Source organism: Pinus tabuliformis, chromosome J (genome assembly GCF_031772625.1).
Source record: "Pinus tabuliformis cultivar Carrire ecotype Pingquan chromosome J, CPIR1, whole genome shotgun sequence".
Classification (NCBI taxonomy): Eukaryota; Viridiplantae; Streptophyta; class Pinopsida; order Pinales; family Pinaceae; genus Pinus; species Pinus tabuliformis.
In genome coordinates, this window is record NC_142295.1 from 695,200,955 (window position 1) to 695,226,021 (window position 25,067).

At 41.0% G+C, this 25,067-nt stretch overlaps 1 protein-coding gene across 9 annotated transcripts in view; it reads left to right on the plus strand.

Annotated features, from left to right (window-relative positions):
* The window catches only part of RNEE/G (RNAse E/G-like protein), a 424,083-nt gene that overhangs the window by 250,315 nt on the left and 148,701 nt on the right, over positions 1-25,067 (plus strand). The gene's annotated exons all lie outside the window — the stretch shown is intronic.

The window sequence follows — 25,067 nt, forward strand, 5'->3', positions numbered from 1 at the left end:
TCCTAAGTCTAAGCTTAGGAAAAAGAAAATATTAATGGGTATTAATATAAAACTGGGTTAGAAGGTTCCAAAAATCATGGATCAAGCCAAATCTAATCTTAGTCATTGATTAGAGATTTAATTTCAGTCGTTGAAGGACCAACAACAAAAGTATAAGAGGAGGCTTGAGGGTCAGTTGGAAGAAACACCAGAATGATCAACGATTCATTTTGCTAGAGCGGGGTTGCTAAGCAAAAGTGAATCAGTGATCAGCAGCGAGGGGCAGTGAGTACTGGACAGAGAGGCAGAGACAATACTGAGAGACCAGCGCAGAAGCAGGGAGAGCGAGAGCAGCAGCCAGTTCAGGCCACGCAGAGCCCAGCAGAGACAACGCAGAGGCCAGAGGGATTGTGTCATCCACGCAGAGGTTGCGCAATGCCTCAGAGGGTCGACGCAGAGAGTCCTGGGGGCCGATGCAGGTCAGTAGAAGGCTGATGTAGAGGCCAGAAGGGTCAGCGCTGAGCTTCAAAGTCGTCGGAGAGGGTTTCGTGGGACATGTTTTCTGAATACCTGTTTCTGAATATAGAAGTATTGGTGTCATGTATTTTTCTCTGTCAGGTGAGCTAGTTAGGCACCCAGTTGTACTCAAGGAAATACTGCATAATAATAAACCCTCAAAATAGCTGCACCGATTTTCCCACATTGGTTTTTTCCAGGGACTTTTGTCCAAAAGTAACGGTGTCACTTGTGTGTTTGTTTTCTTTTAGATGATGATTTGTAGATGTTGTGATTGTATTGTGTTTATTTCAATATTTAAATGTTTTAAATAACTTGTTCAGAATTTACAAGTAGAAGAAATAACCCAACAGAATACAGATTAATTTTCGAACGGATAGACTTAGAAAATTCAACACTAAAAGGGGTTCTTAAGAGGGAAACTGCTAGGTTAAGGGCAATGGTGGAGGCTTAGCCCGTTGTCACCATAGCTAAATCTCCCTGCTCTTTACGGACTTTGACCAATGGGAGGAGTCCTGGTAGTGTAGGGATCACTTGTAAAGTATATGTCAATGGATAGGTGGAAAGTGACCCTGAAAACCCTTTCCCAAGGATGGAGTGAAGAATGGAGCTTGCTTGCTCTTTAAGCGAGGGACTTGGTCCACTAGGGATAAGGGGTGAGGATTGGAGGGTTGAGGGAGAAAGGATAGGCTTATGGACAAGTTTCTCAATCCCTATAATCCTTGGAAAATTTGGATTCCCAAATGGTCCTTGACAAATAGTATTTATTGAGAAGTGGAACCACACGGGGCCAAGCAGACCCAACCCAAGTTCGGGGATGGAATGTAGCAACCAATGATGTTCCTATCTTGGAAAAGGTGAGGGGAAAGGACCAGACAATAATACTTTCTTCAAAAGGTTGAATTGATCCTATTGAGGTCTAGCCTTGGGGATGCCTAGGCACAGTTCGATCCTAGAGCTAGGGCTTGAGATCCCCGAAGATATCACCATTTGAATTGTCTCAAATTTGGAGGAGAGGGAGGGTACCCACAAACGCAATAACCTATAGGAGATCAAATTCTTTCCTTCGGTCAATTCCTAGGAAATTGATGCCCTAGGTGACCTAATGGGGCTAGACTTGGGGAAAAAGGGGAAAATGGTTAAAATAGGGTTGGAATGATCACCCTTTTTGAGGGATCAGTGCGTAGTTCACTTGGGGATATGGAGTCAAGGATAATGATGAGTAAGAACTTGGCTTCTTGATCAAGGAGGCCCAAAAAGTCCACTTTGTCCAATATTGAGATAAAGAAAAGAAAAGTGACATTCAAGCATTTATACTTCAAAGAAAATGATGCAAGCTTCCCGAGATAAATAAATCTCTAGGACATTTCATTCATATGACATTGGCCCATACATGAAATTAGCTAAAACATGCTCAATTCCACATTTCGATAATGCAACAACTAGTCCTAATTTTAGCAGTATGCAACAAAAAGAAGAATAACATCAAAATTTACTTACAACGTTATAGAGTATATCCAACTAGCATTTCATTTGCTAAATAAAGCTCCAAGGCAAGAGAAAGAGCCCAAATCCATACATCAAAATTCATCCATCTCCAAAAACATCCACCAAGGGATAAGTGCGAAAATTCTCTATGATTAGAGAGATACCAAGTTGAGTGATGATCCAAATGAATGTATCTAACGTCAAAATATAGCCTCCTAAGGAGTTCGAATTCGCCTATGGGCTGACATTAGCCCCTAATGATAAAATAATGTGCAAATAAAACCCCTATTGGTGACAAGCCCTCCAAAGTTAGGTCACAAATGTAACAATAAGCCTCACAAGGGGCCAAATAATAATATGGGCTTGTCGTAGGGCCCTCCAAAGGCTCAATAATATCCCGAAGTGCCATATTGAGGAATAAATTCCTCGGAATATGATGGACAAGGGGGTGGCCACTTGTTCTCCAAGTAGTAGACCTATGGTGCTCCCGATGGGTCTGAGGGCACATCAATGACCCCATGGGTCTCCATATGAATCAAAGATGCCTACAAATCCTCTGCAATGGTCCAAGTGGTGGAATGAATGCTCCCATGACATCGTACAAGTGTTGGGACCCCTGCCAAGAGTGTGGGGTTTCTGGGGGGGCCTGCTGGGCATAGTGTACCAAGCATATCACCATCACCCCAAAAGTGGATCGCTAGTAGTCTCTGAACATCCATGAAGATCAGTGGAGTGATGTCTGCTGCTGTGGAGGCCCGTGGCTCTTTATGCACACCCTACATGTGCCAATGAGACCCCTAGGGTTAGGATCCCATATAGGGAGACCAAACCCAAATGGAAACCAACTATAATCCTGCATAAGATCCAATGCATCCCATAGGCTTCCAGTACAACCAACCATTAAAATAATCAGGTAAAAAAGCTTACAAATCATGGATAACAAAGTGGGCACTTCATAATGGCATGTCCTTCCGTAGTGGGCTTTGGCATGTGCTAGTGTCTCCAAGCTCCAAAGGGGGTTAGCCAAGTTCCTTATTTGGTGGTTTCATCCCTTAAAGGGGATAGTATGTCCAAGGTACATCCCTCTAATGAGGGTGGCAAGTGAAAAATAAGTGGAATGGAATAGGGAATGAGAGGGGCAACTGTCTAGTCAATTTAGTGTCCTAAATTGCTCTACATAAATTATCAATCCGGGTATTGTAAACTGATGAAGTGTGGTGCATTGTATGTGCTTAGTTAACCTTTTTCTTACTTCATTGTTTTATAGTTTATGTTGTTTTTGGGGGTTTTGTTTCTTATGCTTAAGGAAATTAATCTAAGAAAGAAACGTTATGCTTCTAGATGAAATCTCTAAATGTTAATGGAGAACTAAATCTAATGACTCTTAATGTTAAAATCTAATTTCTAAAGAAAGAAGAAAAGGAAATGAACATTAGATAAAAACAAATCAAAACTTTGAACAGTTAGACTAATCTAAGCCGGCAAAATATCTATGAAATGAAAACAGAAAATGATAACAGCCAAATGAAGTGTTTTATCACTTTGCTATACAATTTTGGGAGAACTACCTCCTTGTGATAGCATTTTGAGGGACTCCATACTTCATTGTTCTATAACTGAAAATGAAATTTAAATGAAAGACTAAGATTGAAAGTGAAATTGCAACTAATCTACTATAACAGCTAAATGAAGTGTTTTATCACTTTGCTATACAATTTTGGGAGAACTACCTCCTTGTGATAGCATTTGGAAGGATTCAATACTTCATTGTTCTAAAACTGAAAATGAAATTGCAACAAAATTAAATATAGAACATGTAAAGGAAAACTAATCTATTGTGTGCTCTAATGCTCCAAGCACCAATTGGGAAATACTTAGACTATTTTGCTAAGCATAGATTACATAGCTAGATAAATCTACAATCAACTGGTTGAACACACTTGCATGAATGGAAAATCTAAACTATTAAACTTGAAAACAATAAAATGACGTACTAATGAAATCAAAGCAAAACTACAAAACAAAATCTATTCTACCTTACATTCTAATATGCTCCATGACATCTACTTCACATCTCCTTCCATGTGGGAACATCGAAGCTTTATTCAAATTCTTCAAAATTACAAAGTACAACAAAGCTCTCCAAAGCTTCCAAAGCTACCAAAGAGCTACCAAAAAAAGTACTAAATGAAGGAGAGAGATCTCCTATTTATACAAAAAGATGAGAAGTCATCTCATTAATGAGAGTCCATGAATCTCTCCTTATACCTCTAGAGTCCTAATCAAATTAGGAAATGATAAGACACATCTTCTTAGAGTTTCAATACAAGTAGGAAATGTGACACATATCCTCATGATCCCATGATCCTCTCCACTCAAATTCGAATTTGGCCTTAAGATGCCACGTAAAGGTCTTCTAGAAGCCTCCTTTTGACCTACACATATCAACAATCTCATCCCACTTGTTAGGTATAAGGATATGCACATTATTTCTAATTTTTAACCATAAATTCACTTAAAAATGCTAAGAATTAATAAAGTTTGGAAAAACATCGATGTGACTCAATAATGATGAAAGTGAGATGAATGTAGTGACATGGTAGTGAAATGAAGGTGAAATGGAGGTGATATAATGGACATAATAGTGAAAGTGTAATGGAAATGAATGACAATTTCAAGACCCAACAGCAACCCTGGACCACATAGTTCGGCATAGGGGTAGTTAGATAAGGGAAAACCCACACCTAGGTATGTAATGTATAGGAGAGAGCAATCGTGGTAAATGAGGTGCCACGACCTTGATTTTTCCACCCTTATTTATATACCTTTTGCCTTTTATGAATTTTCTTTAATTAACTTCTTGTGGCTCAAAGGACAAGAGCATGATGTGTAAGATATAGCAGTGATCACCCCCTTTTAGGTAAGGCAGTTCATTGCCCTCTAGAGGTTGGGACAATCATGGGTTCCTGGATGATAGAGGAGGCTCATCTAAGGCCTATGGAACTACGGTGATGGCCATGGATTGGGGTAGAGCTCATGCAATAGCTAAGTCACATGACACGAGGACACGAGACACGGAGGACACGTAAATACGAGTATTCAATACGAAACGCAGCGACTGGAAACAGGACACGGGGCACATGTTTTATATATATATATATATATATATATACCGAAATATAGTTTTTTATCCATATTAAATTGCAGGTTGCAACTTATCTAATCAAATTAAAATATAATTACTTCTCAAAGTTCATAGTTCACTTTAAAAAAATAAATAGAATCAAAATTTACAACTTACAAGCACATAAGAAACTAAGTATTAAGTACTTACTACTAATTATAAATTTAGAACTTAGATATTAAAACCATAAAATGCAGATTTTCCATTAAGTCATCAAAATCAAAATGTATCACTGTTCAGTGTTTACAATGTACATAGATAGATCATAGTAGATACTGACTCCTGAGAGAATGCCAATGGAAAATACAAAAGAGTAGATACTAGATACAAAACAAGTAGGAATATCATAGCTCGGTACTGGTCCATGAGTCATGAGTATGACTCATCACTCTATCAATAGTCCATGTCCTCTATGTCATAGTCACCATCACTGCCACTGCCATCTGACTGTACTCCATCCTCCTCCTCTATGCCCAATCCAGGATCTGCTGCTGCATTTGTTGGTGTGGAGGATGACCCCTCAAGATGCTGTGTCTCATCATCAAAAGTCACTGGCTCTAGCACTGGGTCATTAAGATCCATGTTGGCTAATGCCAACTCAATACTGTCATCCAAGCCCATATCATCAGGAAACACATCCCACATCTTTGTTTTTCCCTTCAACCACTCCTGTCTCTGCCTGTAAATAATATGAAGGTTGGTGTGCACATATACCATTGTCTCCGCCCTGGATTGCTCAAGCTTGCTCTTTTTCAAAATATATAGATTCCCGTAAGTGCTCCAATTCCTCTCACAACAAGAAGATGAAGTAATTTGAGAGAGGACCCTCAAGGCTAACTATTGTAGAATAGGGCATGTTGCCCCATGAGTTGCCCACCATGCGCAGGCACTTTTGACCCCCCTATCTCCAAGTACATCATACCCCCCAAATCTCCTGGTGCCAGTGGAGAACTCTACAAAGCCTTCCTCCACCTCAAGAAAAGATGTGTTATCCTGAAATATCCTTCTGAATGCTATTTTCCTCCCCTGTGAAATCTCTCCATCCATGTGAGGAGGGTATCTGTGTGAGGTCCCACCACAGAGCCACTCTTGACTGTAGTACTTGGGATTCAGAGAGTGAGCTAAGCAATGCAAAGGTGTGCAATTCTTATCCCGCCTAGAGACAAGAATATCCTGTATGGTGGACCATAAGCTCTCTGTTGATGTCTCATATGCAGGGCACTCATTCTCCATAACAATTCTCTTCACAGACTCAATCATGGAAACAATTCTCTTCCTAAGATGGGCTGGTCCGTGTCTGCAAACCGCAAGAAAGAAATGATAGGGTTCATGATCTTTATGGGAAGATCCACCCTCTCCCACCAACCATCATCTAACACTATGTCCTTTACCTTTTTTGAAGCTGTTTGATCCGTCTTTCTCAAAAAAGACCAAAGATCTGAAATAACCATGGCCCCAAGAGCGGCCTTCACCTCCTTCAACCTCTTAAGCATGATGAATGAGGAAGCAAACCGAGTATCTGCAATCTTCAACAAGGATAGATGTGTGCACTCTTTATATATTGTGAGGGAATTGGTATGGTTTTGCACAAAATTTCGGATATGGCGTGCATCCTCAATAAGATTGCCAATCCATGTCACATCTGAAGCAATAGATTTGAGTGCTAAATTCAAAGAGTGAACAATGCATGGTGTCCAAAATATTTGTAGATATTTAGTTTCCACAATCAAGCCAGCTGCTTTGCAAACAGGTGCATTATCTGTGATGATTTGCACACAACTTTCAATGCCTACTTCTTCAATAACTTTAATAGACAACTCACCCATATATTGTGCATCCTTGTATTGTCCAAGAGCATCAACTGATTTCAAGAAAACCGGTCCATTTTGAGAATATACCATGAAATTGATGAGAGGATGGCTTGCTGTATCTGTCCATTCATCAGAAACAATATTAACACTAGATGAGATCCATGATGACTTAATAGGTTGTAGAATTTTATCCACCTCCTTCCTTGCCTTAACCAACAATGTGGTTCTAAGTTTTTCTGAACTTGGAGGCACATATCCAACTGGAGCTCTATCAACTAGAGCTCAACACATCTCAATAAACATAGGAGACCATGCAACATTAAAAGAAATGAAGTTGAGATAGAAAAAGAATTCCAATGTAAGATCAACCTCATCTCGCTGCTCACGCCGAAAAATCTTGTCCATTGGACCACCATAAGTTTGGGCTGCCCTCTTTTTTGTTGGCTGAATTTCTTTTCTCCCAAATCTACTATTATTAGCATTCCTCAAGAATGGAAGAGGATTTTCATTTTTACTAGTTTTCTTGCTTGCTGCCACCACATTCCCAGAGCCATCTGCATCCTCCCTTTCCAAATCCATTTTTTCTCTAGCACTGATATTTTTGCATGCTCCAATTCCACAAGGAAGGCCCAACAAATGGCCCTTAACTCGAAAGTAAGTGCTCTTAAATTCACCCTTGCAGAAATTACAAGACCAATGCACATTCCCTCCCGGACCAGACTTTGGCACTTGCTTCTTGGTTACATACTTCCAAAGAGGGTATTTTTTTAGCTGTGCTTCTTGTCTTGCTGCAACAGCATCATATGCTAATGTTGGCTGAGAAACACCTACAACTTCACTTGAAGCACTTGGGGCACTATGACCAAGAGAAGGTGAAACAGAAACACTTGGAGGGGGGGGGGGCACCACGAATAGCACCGCCCTTCCTTTGACCTCTGCCGGCTGCCTTGGATGATTGAGCCATTAATCTTCTCACTGTTATAAAGTCCACACACCTTCACCTACAAAAAAACAATTAAAGTTAAACAATTATAATCTATAAATTATAATTTATAAACTTATAAAGTTAGAACTGTTATATGATTCAATATGTGCACACTGGATACAAATTGACTCTTGAGCAAAACAACTCAAATTTCCCCAGAGATGGAGCTGTTGATAACATGCAGTCTTGCTGTTTCTTAATGTTTGTCACAAACCGCAATAATTATGCACTGTCAAAGCCTGTGACTAACTTGGGTTATTGCAGAGGTCTGATATAAATTGCAGTGGTCTGATCTCTTCTACAGTGGCATTACATTGACATTTTTGCCTTACATCTAAGCACTAGAATTGGTCACTGAACTTTGGCACTATTCCTTGCACCTTGTGAACGATTTTGTGACTAATCTCATCACTAAGTGGACTGATATATACTGCAGTGAGCTCACCTTTGTTGACAATAGTTTACTTGGAGGTTTGGTGCATTTCTTGAAGTGATTATTATTGGTATTGGGAAGCTATAAGGACATTGGCATTTCTCTTGATCTGTCTCTTGTGCATTGTGAAGGATACCCTTTGTTTGGTCACTAAATGGTCTTTGTTTCTTTTCTCTAGTTGCATTTCAAATCTTTGCATCTCATTTGCATTGATTAGCCTCTAGTTGCATAATCAAAGGTCACAATAATCTATCACTGTCATATATGTGTTTTATTTGTGGTCTGAGGTCTCATAGATCCGTTAGAGTCTATCGTGGATATTACTAAGAATTTTTCAGTTTTAAATTTTAATTCAATATTTAGTTTATGGATCCAATCCTTGTCAATAGGTTACATACTTGTTACAATATGGGTAATTGCACTATGAGCCAACCGGAGTTGCATTACCGTGGAGGGAGGTATTGTAATGACAAACCGAGAGCGGGTTGGTAACCGTGAGGACTGAGCCACGGAGACAATACAGAATGGTATACACAGCAAAGGGTATGACGATTGTTGCGTATGGAGGCGAGGATGTTGTGGCCAAGTATGGTGACTGTTGCGTATGGAGGCAGCGTTAATAAATGCGGCAGTCTCAAGGTATGGCACATATGGCCGAGTCGATTGTGTTAAAAAAAGCGCAGTGAATAATACAATGCTATAACACCAATGCGGGAGTGGGTTTAAAAAACTAGAAGTGGATAGCAACAAAAATAAAAACACAGATAAAACACGGGTTCCGGTTTAGGGGTTCCGGCTTACTGGTTTACGGGTCGGTCTTGAACGCTGCACACTGCACTGCAATCGGCACGGGCACCAACCGCACCACAATCTGCTCCAGACTTCAAATATAATGCTAACTTCAAACACCCTGCTCCACACGACAGCTCCAAACGATAGCAGGACGAAAATAACTGGGAAAAATCCAACGCGTAGGCTTTAAATTACGTTTTTTGCGCGGTACGTATTCAACCTGTCGAAATACGTTAGGGCAACGTTTTCTACCAACCAAATACGCGTTTTCTAAATTCAGGACATGCCGGAAAATGGAGAATACGTATTCAATTTTTAAGGACACGTTCAAAATCGTATTCGACACGTATTAGGGCCGTTTTCGTGTCCAATACGTAAAATGTGGGACACAGGACCTTGGGGGATGTGTCTTGTGACTTAGTGCAATAGCTTTTGCCCACGTGCTAATTATTTTTTGACCTGGCCATATTTTGCATTTTGTGGTACAATTTCCTGTTAAATGTGTCCAATTATGCTTTTCACTTTTTCTTTTAATTGCCTCAACCTTCAAGACATCATTCTAGGCCTGACCCAAGGTGGGGGCAAGGGGATAGGGAAGCTAGCCCTATGTGAACCTAGGTGGGAGAAAAGATGAATCGGGTATATTGAGTGGAAAAGGAGTAATATGTGTGGATAAGGAGCAGGACCACGCACCCAAAGTTGTGGTTTCCCAAGTAGTACCACCCTAGAACCAAATGGTCAACAAAGGAGATCCCACGGGACTAAGATCCAAGGGTAACAACCAAAAGAGATCAAGGGGACATGAGCACAAACTAAGCCCACTCTTTTCACCAAATCCCCCTATCAATCCATACCCAGAAGTATCCATGATAAGTAAACCCAATACTCAATTACCAGATGACAAGACATACCTTTGGATTCGGGAGGCCCACCTTCAAACATATGATCAATATAGGTGGGTGAGGGACCAAATGGCTGGTTCAGGTAGCAGAGGAATGGTACAACGAGCTAGTAGGATGCATCAAGGGGCTGTCGGCTGCTGGCTGAGGCTTATCATGGAGAAAAATTTCTCTTGGGGATATCACCCACGAAGTGGTGGGTAACAGTTACATAATTAGAATATTTGGATACTGTGCAAGCAAATATGGTATTGTGATGAGAATATAGTATATCCTATGCAGTGGAAAAGTGGGTATGTTGCCACGCATAGCTCCACTAGGCAGAACCAAACCTTATGGGAATAAGAGAAAAGGTTGCCACTGTCACCTCAACAACCTTTCTCTTGTTCTTTAGTGGTATTTGACCAGAAGGGGGGCTTCCGTAAATTCACTTAAAGGATATTAAATTACTATCTCTCAAGGTGAGTGATATGAGGTCTATATCACGGGATGAAGTACCGTAGAAGCCTAGAAGGCTTATATGTTCTATGTCAAAGTTAAAGTACTCTATTCCTAGACCAATTGGTGGCTGTTAAAAGTTAGGGTTTTGCTGGTTTTGAATGTTAGGGTATGTGATGACATATAACATCCAAGGGAAACTAAGGGAAAAGGACTTTTGATGAGTAGTTAACCAAGGGAGCAAGGCCTTCAAATAAACACCAAGGAGTAGGAGTATTTAGTGTAAATTTTGTGAAAATTCCTTAAACCCGGGAATTCCTACTGCAACACTGATGATATTTCTTCTACTTGTCAGATTTACATGAACAAGTTATTTGTAGTTTCCTGCGACAAACATCGAAATACATACATTGTAGCCTACACCATTTAAATAATATGCTGAAATAAGAAACTGAACAATAGAGAAAGATACACACAAATGATACAGTTGTTTTTGGACAAACGTCCCTGGAAAAACCCAATGCGGGAAAACCGATGCAACAGATCTGAGGGTTTTTATGATTAAGCTGAAGTATTTTTGAATACAACTACTAGATGCCCTCCCGACACTCCAGTTTCAGAAAAATATGATTGGAAGAAGAAAATTGTGACATAACCTCACTCTACTTGGCAAGTCTCGACTCATCGGCAGCTGAACCAACATGTCCCCGACTATTTCTGCGCTTCCCTTACATGGGCCCTGCATCAACCTTTAAGGCACTGCGTCAGCTTAGTGCTAGATCGATTTTCTCTCCCGGAGCTCTAACGCCAACCTTCCTGGCTCAAAACGTCAAACCCCAACAAATTTTCAGACTTGTGCTTGGAGGTTTGTGCTGCCTTTGCGTGAGCTCTTCTGGCTCAGCGTCAACCCCTCTTGGGTACTATGTTGCCTCCTTCTGGTGTCTCTCTGCCTCTTTGCTACATATCCTTGGCTCAGGAGAATATTCTCCAACCAAACTATCCTTGCCCCTCACTGCAAAAGCTCACTATTGAAATTCTCCGGGTAGCTGCTCTGCTTCAGAAAATCGAACTTTTGAACTTTCTGTGTGTTTTCCAAATGACCCTCAAGCCTCCTTAAATAATCTTCTAGTTGACATTCAACAAGCTATTACACTAAGTTGTTTTGCCAAGTATTCCTCCCAAAATGCCACCTTCAGTGTAATTAATTGAGTTAGGCCCATTAATAACTTAATTTTAAAAGTTATCAGAATGCAATGGAATGAAAGGAAAACTATGCGGATGATGGAATATACCAAGTGAATGCCATCATACCTCATAAAAACTCCTTGAAACCCAACCAAAAGCCCTTGTGCTTGCCAATGATGCAAACATTCACTTGTGGCTTGTCTGCCCCCAACTCTAAATGTCCATCCTAACCATGCCATAAGGAACACCAAAAAAATGAACATCACAGATCCTCCGCCGCAAGATTGTTTGCCCTCGAGCGATCCATATTTATCGGCAAACCTGGTAGTCTTGTGCAACTGAGAGTTAATACTTGGATCCCATACAAACCACTGAGTGATGCCATACCTCCATGCTACCCAACCATGAACGGATCCCTCAATGCTCGGATGCTAGACTAAACTCTAACTCGACCTGCCATCAACAGATCCTCCCAAATCCCAATGCCACCATGGAAAAGCATCACGGATCCATGTCTCTTGCTATGCTATATCTTCGTCTATGAATGTTGCTCCATCAACCACGTACCAACTCATCACCTCTCTCCAATCCAACCCTCGACATAGACCAAGGTCAATCACTCCATGCTGATGCTGTGCTGAAATACGAATGAGTGGCCGACCTCCATCTTGTTGCCAACTTGAGCATGTAGTATCCCTCACATCTAAGAGCCCCTGCAGTACAATGCTCTTGACTAAAAATTACACCCCATCAATAGGGTACCAACTCATGATCTCTCGCCAATCTGTTCTGTGGGAAGTATTGGATGTATAGGCATTTGTAAAGGCAACAAGTCTGTTGTGCTGCACTGTGTTCGACTCATGTAACTCTGTGTCATCAATCAATAATATCCATGGAGAAACCCCTGCCTCTCTCCCTGTAATGGGTGTAAGTGGCCAAACTGTGTTGCAAGCCTTGTCTATGTACTCCCAGAGTGGGCTGCTCCTTGAAAGTACTGCAACTTTGCCAACTGCCTGTTCAAGCACCTGAACCTCATCAGTGGGTCAACCCAAAGATGGATGCACCACCATCTCAAAAAGATCCACCCTCATCTGGCTAGAAACTCCATGCTCCTCCAGTCTACCAACCTCATGCAAAACTATCTCGTCAAACCCTTGCACCTCCTGAGGACATGTGTCTACATATACTGCCACCCTACTAGCTGTCTGTACACCTACCTGCTCCTCATCAATGACTGGTCCCAAGGATGGTTGCTCATCTTCCTCCATCATGGGCTCATCATGGATACTATGCATATCGTCCTCCTCAACTGACTCATGCTCCACCATATGCTTCTCTTGCTCAATCATCACTGGTGGCTTATCATCCCGAATGTCTCCCATAGGGTCCACTAACTGCTCACCATACACATTGGAATATAGATTTGGTCTGCTGTCAACAACTCCACATGACTGCTCATGCTCCCCAGAGGCACCCTCGTATGACCCCATGGACTCATCCAAAGAAGACTCCTCATCCTGAAAGACAGAAGGAATATCCTTCTGCTCTACCTCTACCATCTCCTCTGCATCTCCCAAGCATGAGTGGTCAGGTTCCCAAGGTTTCTTGCAGATGAAGCAAAGACCCTTCCTTAGCTCATTCTTGCTACATGGTTGGTCACCATAAATCCACTACAACTCCTCCTAGGTCAACCGTCTCTTGAATAATCCAATGTTCTGCTCAACTAACCTTTCGGCTAGTTCATAAGCAGCAGGTGAAACCAATTGTTCCTCCCGCCAAATGGCCAACAACCTAGACTGCAGCCTCTTGCAAATGGCATCATGGCCTCCCATACATGAGGACAAAATGGACTACATGTGTGTTATGATTATGTAAGGATGATGTTTCCGAATGCTAAAGAAGCATTGGAACATCTGCAAAATCAAATCGTCACACTTCAACTCAAACATGAGGTCATAGGATCTAACCAAGGCCATGACTTCTATAATCTCTAGTCTCTTCCCAAAGGTAGGGCCCTCACTGTTATCCAAATCCTAAAAGGTCTCCACTATCAGTATGAAGACTCTCCTCATAGGGCCATCACTGTAAGGAGGTATAGGTGCAGTCAACATCATGATACTACTATGTTAAAATTGGCAACTAGGGCCAAACTCCATGTGGGTCTGTTGAATTTTCTAAGTCTACCCGCTAGAAAATTAATCTGTATTCTGCTTGTTTATTTCTTCTACTTGTAAATTCTGAACAAGTTATTTAAAACATTTAAATATCGAAATAAACACAATACAGTGACAACATCTACAGATCATCAACTAAAAGAAAACAAGCACACAAGTGACACCGTTATTTTTGGACAAATGTCCCCAGAAAAACCCAATATGGGAAAACCGGTGCAACTATTCTGAGGGTTTATTACTATGTAGTATTTCCTTGAGTACAATTGGGTGCCTAACTGGCTCACTCGACAGAGAAAAGTACACGACAACAATACCTCTATATTCGAAAACAGGTATTCAGAAAACCCGCCCCAAGAAATCCTCTTCGGCACAACTGAAGCTTAGCGCTGGCCCTTCTGGCCTCTGCGTCAACCTCCTATTGACTTGTGTCAGCCCCAGGACCCCCTGCGTCACTCCAACAACCTCTGTATGGATGACACAGTCCCTCTGGCCTCTGCGCTGTCTCTGCTGGGCTCTTCATGGCCTGAACTGGCTGCTACTCTTGCTCTCTCTGCTTCTGCACTGGTTTCTCAGTACTGTCTTTGCCTCTCTGTCCAATACTCATTGCCCCTCATTGTTGATCCCTGATTCACTTTCGCCTAGCAACCCCGCTCTAGCAAAATGGATGACTGATCACGCTGGTGTTTCTTCCAACTGACCCTCAAGCCTCCTCTTATACTTTTCCTGTTGGTCCTTCAATGACCGAGATTAAATATCTAATCAATGACTAAGATTAGATTTGGCTTGATCCATGACTTTTGGAACCGTCTAACCTAGTTTTATATTAATACCCATTAATATTTTATGTTTCCTAAGTTTAGACTTAGGAACCCCATTAAAAATATTAATTATTTTAATATCTCCCAAACCGGGTACAATCTGTCCAAACCATTTCTGGGTCTTGGAGATCTCATGTGCTTTAGCCTCTCCACCAGTTTTCATGGCTAGAGCACATCCGTTGCTACCCCAAATCAACCTGGTCTTCTTATTTATGGCATCTGATATTTTTCTTGGATTCCTATCATTGAGAGTTGTAGGATTGATCGAAAGATCATCTGATTCTGACATGTATTCATGGAGATATGAATTTATTTGTGTTATATGACAATTCGTCAAGGTCGGCCAAAAACCAAATTACCCCCATCTATCCTCAACATTTTATCATAAATAGAAGGAGTCTTCAAGTCATTTTGTACACACAGCTCTTGTGATCCCTCTCTTAATTTTGCTTGGGTTTTGATGAAAGAGAGACCTAGAGAGAGTGCCCTAGCCAGAGTCATGGAAAGACCTCTACGCTACCCTAAATTACATTCATGAGACATCTAGATGCAGGCCCTATAGATGCAGTCATGGAGGAGTCTTAACATAATGAAGAGAGGCTCCTACGCTGCCCTAAAGGAGGCCCTTCTACGCAACAAGGAGAAGCTTTAAGGGAGCCTCTATATGCTGCCAAAGGAAGCTCCAAAAGAGCCCTATGCACAATCTTCTTCACACAGCTAGCCGCAGTCCTAATGAGAGGATACTAGTCTTACTCTAGCCGCAGATAATAAAGAGAAGGCTCTCACAGTCAAGGAGGGAGCTCTATGAACGTTGTCTTAATGGAGGTTAAGAAAAGGAGAAATACGTTGTCTCAATGTACCCTAAACACAGTCAATGAAGGATGCCCTAGCCATAGTCAAAAGAAGCCCTAACTGCAGTCAAAAGAGAAACTTAGTTGCAATTGAAGGAGACTCCTATACGCTGCATAAAGGAGGTCTAAACGCTGGCAAGGGAGACCTAATCTATATGCTGTTAAAGTGCCCTAAGCCTGAGTCAAGGAAAGGCCTGTGACACAGTTAAGAATGATGCCCTGCCACTGTTAGTGCAACCCTCATTCCGCAACAAAGAAACCCTATACATAGCAAAGAAAGAGATTCCTTATCCGCAGCATAAGATGGCACTTATTTATAATATAAGGAGGTCTGAAAGGATGGCACTTATTCACAGTATAAGGAGGTTTGAAAGGATGCCACTTATCTATAGTATAAGGAGGTCTGAAAGGATGGCACTTATTCACAGTATAAGGAGGTCTGAAAGGACAACATATAAATTCAGATTGTTGTAGCATGATGATGGAAGTCATTGAAGTCATGCCTTAAGCACTGTGTGTGAAGTTGGTAAGTCACTGTTACATAATGAAGGAATGCATTTGCCCTAGATTAGCGTATGTAAACAGTTGGATGTTTGAAAGGGCTGATAGCAGAGTCAAGTTCTTATGATGCTGGTTGATAAAGGTTTGTAGGCTTGTCTTGTTGCTGGGCTAGGCCACAGGCCATAGCCAACAACAAAGGTAGTTCTCAGGGTGCTAATGGGACCTGGACAATGTTGCAGTGGGACAACTTATGCAGCAAGAAGACTACAACGTTCTGGGAATTATATTGAGTCATGTCTTGACTTGTTTAGCCCTCTGTGATGAGCTTCATGTTGATGATACTTGTGTGAAAGTTTCTGTCCAGTTTGACTAGTTTTGACTTCTCTGATCAATGGTTTTATACTGCGGTCACAAAATCTTAGATTTATGCATTTGTACTATCTCTCTCTCTGTTGAACTATTGAAGAATATAGGAAGAATTGATCAAGGGTTTCTGCACATTGGGGTTTGTCCCTGGCTGGTGAACATCTTGTGTTCTCTTGTGTTGGCTTGTATTCTGATGTTTATGTTTATGTTCTATCTGCTCTTTACTATCATGCTCATGTGATTGGGCTAAAATGAAAAATTGAAGTAAATTGCTCTTAACATAGCATTATCACTCTAAAATTTCCCTAGGGTTGTTATGTTGTGTTTTAAGAAATAATAGAGGTAATCACAAACCTACTTTTGAGATCACGTTAAAATTGGCAACTAGGGCCAAACTCCATGTGGGTCATCTTATTAATGGCAACTGATATTTTTCTTGGATCTCTCTCATCGAGAGGTGTAGGATTGATCTGAAGATCATTCGATTCTGATAAGTATTTATGGAGATATGAATTTATTTGTGTTACAAGACAATTCGTCAAGGTCGGCCAACAACCAAATAAACCCATCATGTGCTCCACGTTTTTGTATAAATAAAGGTGCCTTGAATCATTTGAGAACACAACTCTCATGATCTCCCTCTCTCCACTTGTTTTGGGTTTGTCTTCTCTCAAGGAAGACGCAGTGGAGAGGGTCATCTAAAAGAGCCTTAGACGCAGCCATCTAGGAGAACCCTAGCCACAGTCTTGGAGGAGATCTAGCCGCAGATCTTAGAATCCCTAGCTGCAGTCAATAGGAGTTCTAATGCGAGGTAAGGGAGCCCTAATCCGCAGCAAAGGGAAGGCTCTAATCCACAGCAAAGGGAGCCCTAATCCACAGCAAAGGGAAGGCTCTAATCCACAACAAAGGGAGCCCTAATCTGCAGCAAAGGGAAGGCTCTAATCTGCAACAACGGGAGCTCTAACTGCAGCAAAGGGAAGGCTCTCATCCGTAGCTAATGGGAGTCCTAAACCACTGTCAAGAGGAAGCCCTAATCTGCTGTCAAGAGGAGCCCTGAGTCAAGGCCTTAGGCACAACATAAGGACTTCATTCGCAGTAGAAGGGACCTTATCATAGCATGAAGCAACGTGGGCATATACAACAACAAGACAGGGAAGCCACAGTCAAAAGGAGGAGAGATTCAGGGATGTATATGTATGCGTTTGAGTGCAGGTAAGTGTTGTCAGCTTGCTTGAGTTCATGAGGAAAGAAACGCTGTTGTTTGGGTATCATTTGGGAAGGCGGAGTGCTACAACTAGCTGTTGTGCTAGGCTGCAAGCCAGAGCACACAACTAAGGTTGTGTCAAGGACTGTCAAGGGTGGACAACACCTTCAAAGGGCAGCGTGGCATGAGGGAAAGCTCTTCAAGATAAATTGTAGTCCTAAAAGGACTTATCTCCTGACTGTGTGGTAGCCCTAACCTGAACACAGTCATAACAACAATGGGCAGCAATACATATGATCAGTATTGCTAGACATAGGTGCTGCAATGGGACAACATGGCAATGATGAGGTATTATAGCATGCATGGTAAAACATGATGCAACATGGGACAACTGCAAGCATGAAGAATCATGGACAACAACAGCATGGTAAAGCATGGACAGCTGCAAGTAGAGTGCTATATGGGACAACAATATAGTACTTGATGCAGCTAGGACACAAAGCAACAATGGTGCAACAAGCACATGGGTATAGCATGGTGTAGCCATGGCACTAGATAAACACTAGGACAACAACAACAAGAGGTCTAGTATTGTGATGATGGGTGCAACATGGTGCAACACAGTGAGGTGCAGCGTATGGACGAGATGCATCACATGATAGGTGAATGAGTCACCTTGGAGAATCAATTGAAGCAACATGTCTTCAACTGATCTCATGTAGAGATAATATATTAGTCGAAGTATTGAATTTTGTTGTAAATGTACTATCTCTCTCTCTCTCTCTTTGTTGAACTATTGAAGAACACATAAGAAGAATTGATCAAGGGTTTCCCCACATTGGGGTTTGTCCCTGGCTAGCGCCACATCTTGTGCCCTCTTGTCTTGGCTTGTCTTCTGCGATTTATGTTTATGCTCTATCAGGAGTTTACTTTAATGCTGATACGATTGCTAAAGATATTGAGTAACTCTGAAAATTGAAATAAATTGCTCTAAGCATAGAACATACCTAAACTTAACATGGTTTCAGAGCTGAGGTGAAGACAATGCCCAAGCAAGAGTGAAAGAGGAATCACTGAAGACAGTTAGGAAAGGACAAAAGGATCAATGGTATCCTTATCCCTCTTCAAATTTACTGAGGGTGAAATTGAAGCAGAGAATATGATTAGAATGGCGCAGCGGAATATGGCCTACGTAAAGATCACTTCATTGGGAAGACCGGATCTCAAGGTGGAAGGAAAGGTAGATAACTAGTTCAACCATTATGCGAAGGAGTGTCTGAATGGCAGGGACACATGACTTGATGATGATAACAATCATTCTAGGGACATCTTCAATGATCAGAGGAATGACAGTGCAGGTCATCAAGGCAACCACTGACTCTTCAAGAAAGCAAGGAACCCGAGGTATGAAGAATCAAATGTTATTTTTGATAAGATAAATAAGTGTTATCTTGCATCGGCCCTCTCCTTCAGATTCTTTGGGAATCTGGCTTATTGATTGTAGTGCTTCAAGGCACTCCATCGGATAGAAGGGTGCTCTCTCTAATTTGGTTGAAATGGAAACAATCATGGGATTCTACTTGGAGCTGATGACACCTATCCCGGAAAGGGTGTAGGAAATGTTACCTCTCAATTGAATGAGGGTAACTCGATTCACCTACAGAATCTCTTTTATGTACCTGATTGTAAGAAGAACCTGGTGTCCATTTTGGCAATGGAAGTCAAAGGTTTCAGGGTGGCATTCATTGATGGAAAGGTACATGTTTAAAAAATAAAACTTTCTCAGATGATTTTGAGTTCAAGGTTGGCAATTTGTATCAAGTTGCAGGATGGTCCATTGGGGACCATATCAGTTGACACATCTGATCTATAGCACCGGAGGTCTACTTATGGGGCCCTACCCGATATGAGTCAGATGGTGACTCAGATGCCTGAATTCAAGAAGACCATGAAGGTACATGTCTCAGATGTATCGAAGGAAAATCTTACAAGGGGACCATTCCCCTCATGTAGCAGGTCCACAGGTTCGGAACAACCTGAGGAGTTTGAGATTCATGATTGGGAATCTCATGTATACAGGTGGAAGAAAGCCCTCTATGGCTTGAAGTATAACACCCCGGGCATAGTATGAGAGGATTGATAGCTGTCTAATGAAGCTGAGATTCAGTAGGAGTGAAACCAATCCAAACCATTGCTCGAAGGTTGTGGATGATAAACCTCTCATACCAACACCTTTTAAGGATGACCTATTTTTGACAGGTGCAGTCCCTCTCACTTGTAGAAGTAAGAGGGAGTTGGATTCCAGATATGGAATGGTAAACTGCAAGCCCATGACTACCTCGAGGATCTTAACTTTCAGAAGTTATATGGTGGTGTTGCCGAACCAGATTTGGGAAATGCCTCTGAGTTTCATAAACCATCTGCATTGATGTTCTTGGTGAACTTCCGTCCGTATATATGCTTTGTAGTTTGCATGGTGAGCTCATATTTGGTTGAGCCTCACTAGATTGGTGCCAAGAATCTTCTGGGATATCTTCAAGGCACAATCTCTCATGGATTGAGATACACTGTCGGAAATATGAAGCTGCATGATTATTCGAATGCTGACTGGGCAGGCGGTGTGGAGGATCGCTAGAGCACTTCTCAGTGTTGGTTCTCTCTGGATTCTGCTTCGATATCATGGATGAGCAGGAAGTAAAAGTCGGTTGCTATAAGCACTGCCGAGACCAAATACATAGCTATGAATATGATCTCGTGTGAAGCTGCCTAGTTGTGGAAGCTCATTAGTGAGTTGTTTCTACACATGATGAATACCACTGTGATTCTTTGTGACAACCACGGGGGGATTCGATTATTGAGGAATCTCGTATTCGATGATTGCTCCAGCAGATAGACATCGGATACTACCTTATCTAGGATATGGTAAGTCGATGAGCGAGGAGGCTCCATCACATTGAGACTGATGTACAGGTCGCAGACACTTTGTCAAAGCCCCGGGGAAAGGTCAAATCTGTGATTTTCTCGAACGACTTGGAGTCGTTGAGAGACCTTCGTATAAGGGTCCTACATGTTGCATGCACTGAGCTCTGGGAGCTTTGGGGGGCTTGGGGTACTTATTGGAGCAACATACGACCACAGGGCGACTCACCCTCCCCTAGTGGTGTGCTATGTACAAGGTGACAGGGTCAACCTTTCCCTATGATACCTCGTGGCGACTATGGAATAGGATGATTAGTTCTCCTGTGGGTCGGGACTCGGGATGATTAGTTCTCTCGTGGCAACTATGGAACATGATGATTAGTTCTCCTATGGGTCGGGATGATTAGTTTTCTTGTGGCAACTGTGAGCCAGGATGATTAGTTCTCTTGTGGGCTAGTATGATTAGTTCTTCTGTGGCGACCAATGGACAGGATGATTCGTTCCCCTATGGACAGGATGATTAGTTCTCCAATCGAGGCATCCTACCCATGCAGTCTGAGACTCATGGGAAGTACCTCTCATCTGATCAATGAGCAGGGAAATGGGGTTAGGGACTGTTGACCACTACGTGTCAACAACCCGTAGCAGTACACCCCCTTTTTTTGCAAAGGGGATATCGCTTGATCAACATGTCCGTGCCATTCGACTATCATCATTAGCTTGATCATGTTATTTTGTAAACCCAGTCTGCATGTGTAAATTGTAAATAATCTTAGCAGATTTGTGTCATGTATGTAATTGCCTAGGTAAACCTAATCTTCTAGTGATGATCTACATTCCGTAAGGTTTTTTGTCTCACCGATCCATGATCGGCAGAGTTTTCCTTCAGCCTAACCCCAAAGCCGGAATGGATTTTGTCACCAGAACGTTATGGGAGTCCTAGTGTGTTAGATTGAGTCTATGTAAAAGTGATTTGGGAGTAATCCTAACTATTTGGTTAGGTTATTTTATTACAAATTACTTGATCTGCTAGATTATGTTTGTGTCGCAAAACTGGGTAGTCTATGAGGCTCTATGTCAAATGAGTTTTCCCCTTTCAGATGTAAAAATGTAAAAATCATGATGTAAAGTGTTTGAAAATATTTTATCCCCTCATAAGTCCTAGGTCTTAGGTGATTTTTCCAAAGGCTAAGTTCAAGGGTTCCTTTAAATAAAAAAATATAAAATATAGAAATATAAAAATAATCAATAAAAAGTAAAATAATAATAATAATAATAAAATAAATAAATAAATAAATAAAAATGAAATAAAATAATAAAATAATAATAAGTCAAAGTTTTGAGGAAATAAATGCAAAATTTTAATTTTTTATATTAAAATTTGAAATTTCCTCAACATTTAAAATTTCGACGGATGAGATTAAAAGAGATTTTGATCCTCATCGTCGGTCGAGATCACTTTGACATGGATCACTCGAACTAGCCGTTGGGAAATTTATCTTTAAATAGGGGGTCAGGGGTCATTTGAGATAATAGGACCTTTGAGTCGTGTGCCGAGTGAAAGCTCTCTTGTAATTGTTTTTCATGTGCAAATAAAGAAAGACTTTGGGGTTAATCTCTGCTGGTATTACTCTTCGGAAAAATGTTGTAAGATGTTTTATTTTCTTGCATAAGATTTATTTTCAGACATTGATGTTAGCTTATTGAAGATTGATTTAAACACATGTATCTTGTTTGATCATTAGGGTTTGAATGATGGCTTAATTTTTGAATATAATGGCAGGTATCTCCATTAGATCTGAATTTCTCTGTCGTTTTCTCCCTCTATGTTAATGGTTGAATTAAGTTGTGCAGGAAATCCTTTTTTTTGAGATTACCGGGCATTCGGGGAAGTTCTTGGCTGAACCAACCGACTCCTAAAAAGGCATTTTCTGGAGAGCCCAATTGGTTTTGATCCTGGGCCTATCATTAGAATTTTTCTGGTGAATGCATGAAGGGTTTTCTGAAGCACCTCATATTAAATTTAAAATTTTGAAAATATTTGTGGCATAATGATAAATCTGGCTGCTTAGAGCCTTCAGTTTGTAATTACTGTAATTATTTAGCTGGTTTTTAGGGTTTTTAGTTTCATTCCTGCATATATTTTTCTGGGAGCTTGTTTTCGTCATTACAGGTTGCAGATCGCAGGTGAGCTTCGATCTTGAAGTCAGATCTAGGCCCTCAAGAGTAAGATCTAGCCTCAGAACCGGTTTTTTGCAGGTGTATAGTTCTGCTGCTTGGGGTTTCATTTTTGCAAGTAAATTTCGAAATTTTTTTAAGGGTGTATGCTGCCCTGGACATGCAACAAACTCTCCATTTCATTGCTCTGTCCGCAGCTGTCAAGCTCCAAACCCCTATGCAGCGGCACGTTGTTTTCATTTCTCTACGCTGCTCGCTCCTCCACGCAATCCCAGGTTACCATCCGCGTATAGCTCCTAACTGCCATACCTGCAAAAAACTTGCATGGATCTCTTCTCCCTTGTCTGCTCACCATACCCTCGGTTCTGCCTGCGCTGCTCTTTTACCCTTTGCTGCGTAGCCATACATTACCCATACCTCTGCCTGCTCCCATCTCAACCTCTTCCCTCAGCGTCTACCAAGCTTGCGATTCATTTATTCTTCACGCTGCCATTGAACTCATCAGCTGCCATACGAGCTCCTAACCTGCACATTTGTGTATCATCGCTGCTAAATCCACCCGCATGCTCACACGACTCCCTTCTTCCTCACCCAAATTTTGTTGCACCATTGCTCCCATCACAGCCATCGAAACCCCTCCGCTCCAAACCTGCCATACATCATTCTCATCGCAGTATTGCCACGCACACCCTACGTAGCCCCTTCACCCTTCACGTTGCCACTTTCACGCACTTGCGTCCATCCTTCTCTATCCCTCTACGCAGCCACATCCCCAAACACTGCAAAGCATTTGTTGCTCCGCGTCCACTAGATTACCATGCAGCTGTCCCATTTCCTCACGTTTCTCTCCACGCTGTCCGTCGGCCCCTCTGTTCCATACATAAGCTTCATCCATTGCTCTTTCTCATGCCATTACTCCTCCCTGTCCAAATACGCACATCTCACCATTGCTACCTCGACCCTTTTCTCCATTCTACACTTGCAATAATCCATCGAAGGCCTGCATAGCCTGTAGAAAGCGTTCACGCTGCCATTCGCATCCTTTTCCACCCTACAACAAATCCATCCAGCTCCATCTTCCTCGCCCGTTGACTTCTTCTGCCTCTGTCCAACCTGAATATTAACAACGGCAAGCAAAAAGGGATCAATTTTTTTTTCTATGCGTGGTTTAGCTTAGGGTTAGCTCTTGTTTTTCTTTTCATTTCAATTTTTAATTAGATTTAGATTTGATTTTATATAGTTTAGAATTTAATTATTTTTGTTAATATTCCGATTTCATTTAGATTTTAATAAATTTTCTTTTAGTTGTAAATTTCATTTCATATGTATATATTTAGTGTTTGTTTTAAATTTCATTTTCATGTAGTTTAGATTTAGATACTTTTTTTATTTTGATAAAAAAAGGTCATATATATATATATATAATTAAAAAAATAAAAAATAAAAAAGGCATAAATTATTTTTAGAGTTTTTGTTCAAATTTGTTTTCATTTAGATTTAGATTTTTATTATTATTATTATTATTATTATTTTTTTATTTTTATTTTGATTAAAAAAGTAAAAAAATGGAAAAAAAAACAAAAAATTTGTTTGTGTCGAAACATTTTTGGTCACATTTAGTCTTGGCATATTCACTTTAGGATTTGTCACATTTACAATTTTGGGTGTATCTTTTTCGCTAAGGATAAAAGATTTTAAATGTGGGATTAATGTTTGTCATTTTTATATAGTCAAATGCGCTTAAATTTTATCTAAAGATTAGCTATATGAAAGTGGTGAATCATTTTATGAAATTAGTGAGCATTTTAAATTTCGTGATTGCTTCAAATATTTAAATCTTTTGAAACTTATTTGCTAAAATATTGTGCATCTTGCATCTAGTGAAATTAATCATTGCTTGGATTATTTAATGTTCTTTACATCTTAGATATTTTGCAATTTTTCAAGCAATTGTCACTTATTTCATAAGCAGCAGCAACTAATTGATTACTTTGGATCATTTACTCCTTAAGGCACTGGTATTAATCATTTAAAATTTTCTTGCTAAGCCTTAAATCTAGTATTCGGTTGCCTCGCTGTGTTTCTCGAGCCAGTTGATTCCCAGCTAGTTCTCCTTCATCCCATTTATCAATAGGGTCTACCCCCCTTAGCTTGCTGTAGGGAGATAGCTTAAACGGAGAGATGGGGGATCAGGGTGACAGCTCCCGATTTGAGCGTTGTCGCGGTGCTGGGGATAGAGTTTTTCTGTCCTTGGTCCTCTCGACATTCATCTTTTCGATCATCTCATCTTTTCCGCCATTCATTAGCCTGTCAAACGGCCAACATTTTTTGGCATCATTTGATCTT